This window comes from Macaca thibetana, chromosome 17, assembly GCF_024542745.1.
Source record: "Macaca thibetana thibetana isolate TM-01 chromosome 17, ASM2454274v1, whole genome shotgun sequence".
Lineage (NCBI taxonomy): Eukaryota > Metazoa > Chordata > Mammalia > Primates > Cercopithecidae > Macaca > Macaca thibetana.
The window spans coordinates 89,380,011-89,387,329 of record NC_065594.1 but is presented as its reverse complement, the minus strand read 5'-3'; the positions used below and the strand labels follow the sequence as shown (position 1 = coordinate 89,387,329).

Below are 7,319 nucleotides of genomic sequence, written 5' to 3'. Positions count from 1 at the left end.
CCAGGGCCACTGTTGGAGGCTGGGAGAGGGTGCAGCAGAGTCACAGATGTGGGTAAGAAATGGAGTCAGAGAGCCCAGATTTCAGGGGCCCCGGCTTGCGCTGTATAGTGTTTCACTTTGTGAATATATTCTAACTTATTGTCCTTCTATTTTTGATGGCTATTTAGCTTGTTTCCAGTCCTTTCAAAACTACTATTGAAATAGTGCCAGGAATATTTTTGTACATATTCTTTGGTAGAAATAAGTACCCACTTACGCTGGGTATTATACTAATGCCTACAGAAGAATTTAAATCATGACAACTTTATGAATAACAAAGTTTGCCAAAATATTATTTATAATTGAAAAAAATAATAAAGATCAACAGGGAAATGATAGGTCATTAAATACACAACCTTGGGAAGAAGGGTTTTGATTTTTATTTTCACCATTTACTAAAAGAAAAGCATTAAATACATAAGGACATAATAAATTCTAAGAAAGCGTAAGCAACAGCGGACAAGGAAGAAATTTCTAAGTGTGAAAATGTATTAAGTAAATCACAATGGAAAAATTTTGAGTACATAGCAACTTTAAACTTATGTGGGCCAACACACATAATTAACCAAATTATAACTTATCTAATAATTCAAGAAAAATATTTATAACAAATACATCACAAAGGTTTAATAAACTTCCTATAATCTAAGTTCACATACATTGGTGATAAAGATATTACCAACCCAAGAAAAGTTAGCAAAACTGTAGAAATGGATTTACACCTGTGCTTAATAATGAAAACACTTCAACATTTCTAGTAATCAAAGGAGAGAGGACTGAAACATAGGGACATAATTTTGCACTATTACAAGGTACAAATATTTAACGCTATTAAAACAGCGCTGAAGAGAATGGGAAAAAAGAGGCATGGTTATATGCTGTTGGGCTAACTTCTGCAGAAAGCAACTCAGCATTACGCATATGAAGCTTAAAAACATGCAGAGCTTCTGAATCAGTATTTCTACACTGAGAAATCTGTTCTTCCCAGGAATAATGCAAAACACAAACAAAATAAATGTATACCACATTCATCAAACCAGCATTTATCATTGAAAGAAATAAGAAAAAAAAAAAGGCAATACCTAACAATAAAAAAGTAGAGAAAAACGACTATTGACCGTGTGATGGAATGTGATGCAACCATTAAACGATGGTGGTCATTAGGTTATGCAGAGCAAGGTCAAGTGGCCAGGTGGCATGAGCATCACCACTCCTGCAGCAGCCTGGACAGGTCCACTGGGCAGAACAGACCCAGGACGACAGGCCTGTAGTACAGGACCCCACTGTCCATCACACCCCACCCCGCGCAGTAGCAGCAGTCCAGCTGGTGCAGATGTTTGTTGCCTGGAGAGACAGTCTGATCCCTGAACTGCAACCTTCAAACTGTGAGACTGGGGAGTGTCACTGGGGTGTCTTCAGGACCTTGGATAACTCCAGTGAGGCTATAAGATTAGAGATGGCACTGGGAGACAGTGGGAGACGGTTGTCCACCTGCAATTGAAATAAGGACATTTCTCATGGCTTCACAGGGAGTGAAGGTGTCTGTGGGCTCGTCAAGTTGAGTAAGAAAGATAGATGTGGAGAAGGGGCACAGACTAGGGGAGAGAAAAGCTGAAAATACCAACTCATAACCCCTTAGAGACAAATGTATGTGTTGGTATATTGAACCAGACACAGCGAGGGGCTAGGCATTCTTCTTTGGCAGATAGGAGAATGTAAAGCAATAGGAAGGGCAGTTACCATCCCTGTGATCCTATCTTTAACTTCATATTGTGCTGAGCTAATGGACATGTTCTATGTTTCAAAGAAAGAGAAAAAGAAAAGGAATCATGTTACCTAACTCACTGTTGAGATGAAAAGGGAGTGTATGGTGGGCAACTGGGAGGAGTCAGTTTCTTTGCTGCTTCCCTTTGCTTCAACCGAGATGTTTTTATGGCTTTATTCTGTAAGGTAAAGTTTTTAAGAAGTTAAATGAGTGGCAAAAATCAAGCAGAATTTGTAGCGATTGTATAGGTTCTTTCAAAGATGGGCATGGTGGCGATAATAACATTTATATCGTGATTTCATGCATATTATCCTTTTTGTTCTTTGCATGAACTTTACTATGATTCTGATGTCACAGGTGAGTAACTAAATGTTCAGGAATGTTATCTGCCACAGGATCAGGGCAGCCACACTGTACACAGCCAGGGAGCCCTGTTCAGAGTGTTGTATTTGTGGGTGGTGCTCCTGAAGTTGCGTGTGGCTTTAGGTGGCAGTCCTGACCAGCCAGAAGTAAATGGCAAAAGGTGCCTCTCAAAACTACGTTCTTTGTCGTCTCTCCCAGGCTGTCACATTACAGAAATCTGCTAGTTAAGGAAAGGAGGATTTCTCTTCTCTCCTTTGTTTTCCCATACTACAAAATATAATTCATACTGCAAACAAGTTTCCCTTTCTACATGATTTATTGAGGAAATAAGTCATCCTTTTAGGGTTCAATGTCTTCAAATTTTTAAGCAGCTTCTTTGGAATGTATTTTATTTGGTATTGCTATCTATTGCTGTGACACTGTATTCACATAAAATGTCATTTAAAGACTATATATAAAATAGTTACATGTTCTTTCTAGTACAAAAACAAAGAATGAACATAAAAAAAGGTTTTTAGATAGAATTCAAAAAATATTGAAAGCCTCTGGTTTTCCCTCTTGGGCAAAACTTCTAGTCTTGATACCCTGAAAAAATCTCTGCTATAAAATACCTCTATAGTATAAAATAAAATAAAAATCCGCATCCTTTTAAGTTCATAATGACCTTGCAAGAATGTAGGAGAAATCCCAGGGGACGAAACAAAAGGAGGCAGGCACGCAAGGAATGATGGCTCTGGGGGAACCTGGTAACGTCCCCACACCTTGTGCTGTGGTTTCAGTAGCCGTAAAAGGCAGAAGACAACGTGGAGGGCTCTTGGAAGGGGAGAGTCTCCCTAGACCTTCTCATGCAGCCAGAAACTCCAAGAGCCATGCTAAGTGACAGGACAAACACATACACAAGTCCCTGCCCTTCAAAGGGAGAGATGGCGACTTCAATATCATCTAGGCACAAAGGTTGGAAGTCAGCGAACAAAGCAACAGATGATGACTCAGTCACACAGCTCCACAGCCAGATGCTGGAATGATCAGACGCTGAGCCCTTCTCTCAAAGTCATTTTTTAGGGGAACCCAAAGTTAAAGAATGACCAAGTTAAATCTATTCCAGAAATGTACATTTTGGTTTAACATTGAAAAATCAATTAATGTAGTTAGCCATACTTAGAAATCAAACTAGAAAGGCCTAAGATCACCTCAGGAGGCACCAAAACATATTTGATTAATTTTTATATTCATTCAGCTTAAAATCCTTGGCATAATGGGCTAGAGGATAACTTCTTTAAACCGAAAAAAATTGAACCTACCAAAATCTTAGAGCAAACATGGTACCAAATGGTAGAATCTGGAACATTCCCTTTCAAAAAGGATTAAGACAAGGTTGCTTTTACACCATACATTGGGGGCTCTAGCCACTTCAATAAGATGAGAAAATCTGTAAGCAACACACAAAATGGTATTATTTGTGTATTATATTTATAAAATATTTCCTTCCAAACATCTTTAAAGCATTAAAATTAATATGAGGGTTTAACAAAATTATCAGATATAAGATAAATTAAAATTTGATTTTATTTCTATACCCAAGCAACAAAGAGAAAATGTAGTTTTGAAAAATGGGTACCTTTTACAAGAGTAACAAAATATATAAGGTGTTAGATTTATCTAGCAAAATATTTTAAAGATCTTTATGGGGAACATTATAAAACTTTATAAAAAGACAGTTTACAATTCACTAAAGAAATAGGGAAATGTGCCACATTCCTAGCTAGGAGAACTCAATACCTTAAAGATGTCCAATCTTTCTAATATTATCTCAGTCCTAACAAGGTTTATTAAACTTGTCAAACTGATACTAAATCATAAGGAAAAGAGTTACAAATATCCAAGACATTCCTGAAGGAAAGTGAGGAACTAGGTGAAGGAAATGGTCTACCAGAAACTGAGATTTGTTAATAAAATATAGTAATTAAGACAGTGAGGTATTGGCATAAGAAGAAGCAAAAGGAACATCAGGGGAAAAGAACAGAGGGCACAGAGGCTGACTCATGCAAACCTAGATACGTGCTATATCCGAGAAGCGCTATTCAGACCACTGGGAAAAAGTCAAATATTTAAAACATGCTTCGGAAACAGTTAAAAAAAAAACTGAAACTGAGCCACTATCAGACACCATGCACAATCATATAATGCAGGTGAATTAAAGCTAAAAAAAGAGAGAAAGGAAATACAGGAGTAAATATATGAAAATTTGGCGATAGAGAAAAAAATTAAAACAAAATGAAAAACAAAACTCAAAAGGGAAACTTGATACATTTCACTCAGTTAAAATTTAAAATTGATGTTCATTCAAAAGAAAACATAAGTAAACAAAAAGCCAGTAATAAATTTGACAAATCGATTTTTATAAAAGATTAACACACGGCATATGTAAACAATGCCTACAATCCAATGGGAAAAATTATGAAAGACAATGATACCCTGTTGGTGGAATTTTCAATTTGTACACTCACTTTAGAAAATGATTTTTATTATGCATTAAAATTAAAGGTGGGCAGAATTAACACTGGCAATTCTATTCCTCTGTCCAAAACAGTGTGCCTAAGAATATATATGTATGCATAAATGTTAAAAGGCACTTTAATTGTTAAAAGGTATGTAACTGTGAAACATACTTTTTAAAAAAACAAATAATGTTCAAATAGAAATTTTAAAAAAACAACTACAAATAACCTAAATTTCTATTGGCAGAAGTGAAAAACAGTTATATATTTATTATAACCGAAAAAGATAAACTATGACTTCAGACATCGTAATACATTTCTCTCAAAAACATAACAATGGACAGAAAGAGGACTTGTGACCACCAGAGGTGAAGGCAGGGGAACACAAAAGTGACTGCTGTGGGTACAAAGTCTCTTGAGGTTTCTTTTGGGGCGATGGAGATGTTCCAGACTTGGATTGTGATGACAATTTCACAGCCTTGTGATTATACTAAAAAATACTAAGCTGTACATTTTTATGGTACCTAAGTTGTATCTCAATATAAAACCCATAATGTTGAGCAAGTTGCAGAAGAATATTAACAGGATGATAATATTTCTATAATGCTTAAACTTAAGTACAATACAAAATGTTTATATACATATCTGGTAAAATCATGAAGACAGTCAAAGGATAATAATCACAAAATTTCAGTTCGTGATAAGGCTAATCAGTGGACCTCAAAATATTGATAATGTTCTACTTTTTAGGCTTGACTATGCCTATTTTAAAGTATTATTATTTATAATTTACATATATGTTAAATATCTTTTTGAATGTGTGTACTATGTTGCACAATATAAAATCCAAAAAGTAAAAAATAAATTTCTTAAGGTAAATAAACTGAATTTCATCAAAAATTTGAGAGAAAAATTGGAAGGAGAGTAACAATAGGGTAGGTGTGAAAAATAAAAGATAATAAGTACCTAGTATATTGCTGAACCAATAAGGAATTAAAAAATATTAGGGCAAAAATATTTATGAGGGGTGGAAAGAAGTGAATAAGCTTAATAGATACTAAGAATAGAAAATTGACAGAATTTGGCAATGGATTGGGATTGGAGGTGAAAACTATTGCAAGAATGATTTCCAGGTTTCCAGCTGCACAATTGGATAGATGGTGACCTACTTATCAAGGTAAGAATCACCTCGCAAATAATCATTAGCAAGGGCAGTTAAATTTTTATTTGCAAGAAATTAGAAACACCAAAAATGAAGCAAGCAAGTATTAAGATGGTGGAAAAATGAATCATGGTACAATGGTGTGGAGGAATGGTATGCAGCCATTAAAAATCATGTTTTAAGAGACTGATGACATCTTGCATTTTAGGAGCAGATTAATATCTGCACATACAGTACAGTTTCCATTCTGCAAAATAATATTAATATATATGTATATTAAAAAATGACCAAAATGTTTTAAAGTACTAGCAATGGCTGTCTCTGGGAGATGCAATTATAACTAATTTTAATTGTCTTCTATTTACTTTTGTGGAATCTAAAATGTAATTAACGTCCTACAATAAACAAGCATTAATTTAATATTATAGAATATGTGTGGCATTTCAAAATGCAACTAAAATCACCATGAGTCTCTTCAAGTCCATCTCTTTAGGACACTGATGTTACATGGAAGGCTGCAAAATCACACATCGTATCATGCATGTGCTATGAGGTAGTCTGGGAAACTGATGGGGAAGAGAAATGTTCCTGGTTGTTTGTTATGAAATAATTATGTGGCTGGGGTTAAAAGCCTCTTAGGACAGCCAAGTGGCAGCTTTCACTCAAGACACTTTTAATGCATTGGCAAAATGCCTTCTTTTCAAGTGCACCCCAGGTGATTCGGGGTAAAAGCTCAAAACAGCACCTTTTTTCCCAAAACTACCTTCAGAAAGAAGGGTTGTCAATTTGCTGGAAATAATTTTTGTCATCTTCTAGGGTTATAGGCACAACATGGTTATTCTCCTTCCTTTAACTTTGGGATGTTGGAGTTTTGCATGTCTATCGCTTCTCGTCCTTTTTTCCATTTTCTCTACTACTTTCTTCTACTTTCTTTCTGTTTCATCTTTTGAAATAAGAACTTTTTGGAATAAATATTATGTTTTTATTTATTTATTTATAAAAGGACAGTAGTTATGGTATTGTTACTTTACCCCTCTCTGCGTAGACATAATGTCTTAATCATGGCAGTTCTATTATATTTTTTAGGTAACATTTTCATAACATGAAATGATTCATTTTAAAATATGCCATTCAGTGACAATTAGTACTTTCTAGTGGTAGATTTTTAATACATTTATGTTTAATATATATGACTGAATAAATAAGATTGCACTGAATTAAATAGGCCTCCAAACAACAAAACGCAAATTGAAAACATTTTCTACTTTTTTTGCCAAGATGCTCTTGTTTCATTTAATCTAATACCTGCCTCATTTGTTTCATTCATCTAATACCTGCTTAGATATAAACTTCCTAAATTAATACAAATATCCTTACATAGTTAAACATAAGTTTAGGAAGCAAGCGTTTAGGTAGCAAGGGATAATTCATTTCCATTATATGTCATTAGCTCTTGGAAGGTAGACTTCCGAATATGAAAACACACTGATTT

General features: G+C 34.9%; 1 long non-coding RNA gene across 1 annotated transcript; it reads right to left on the bottom strand.

Annotated features, from left to right (window-relative positions):
- Window positions 1-709: 709 nt before the first annotated feature.
- Window positions 710-3,636, bottom strand: LOC126940156 (uncharacterized). Its single transcript, XR_007720631.1, has 3 exons — window positions 3,469-3,636; window positions 1,876-1,982; window positions 710-1,530 (listed from the first exon to the last, which is right to left on the bottom strand). It is a non-coding gene; the product is annotated as an uncharacterized LOC126940156 (long non-coding RNA).
- Window positions 3,637-7,319: the final 3,683 nt, after the last annotated feature.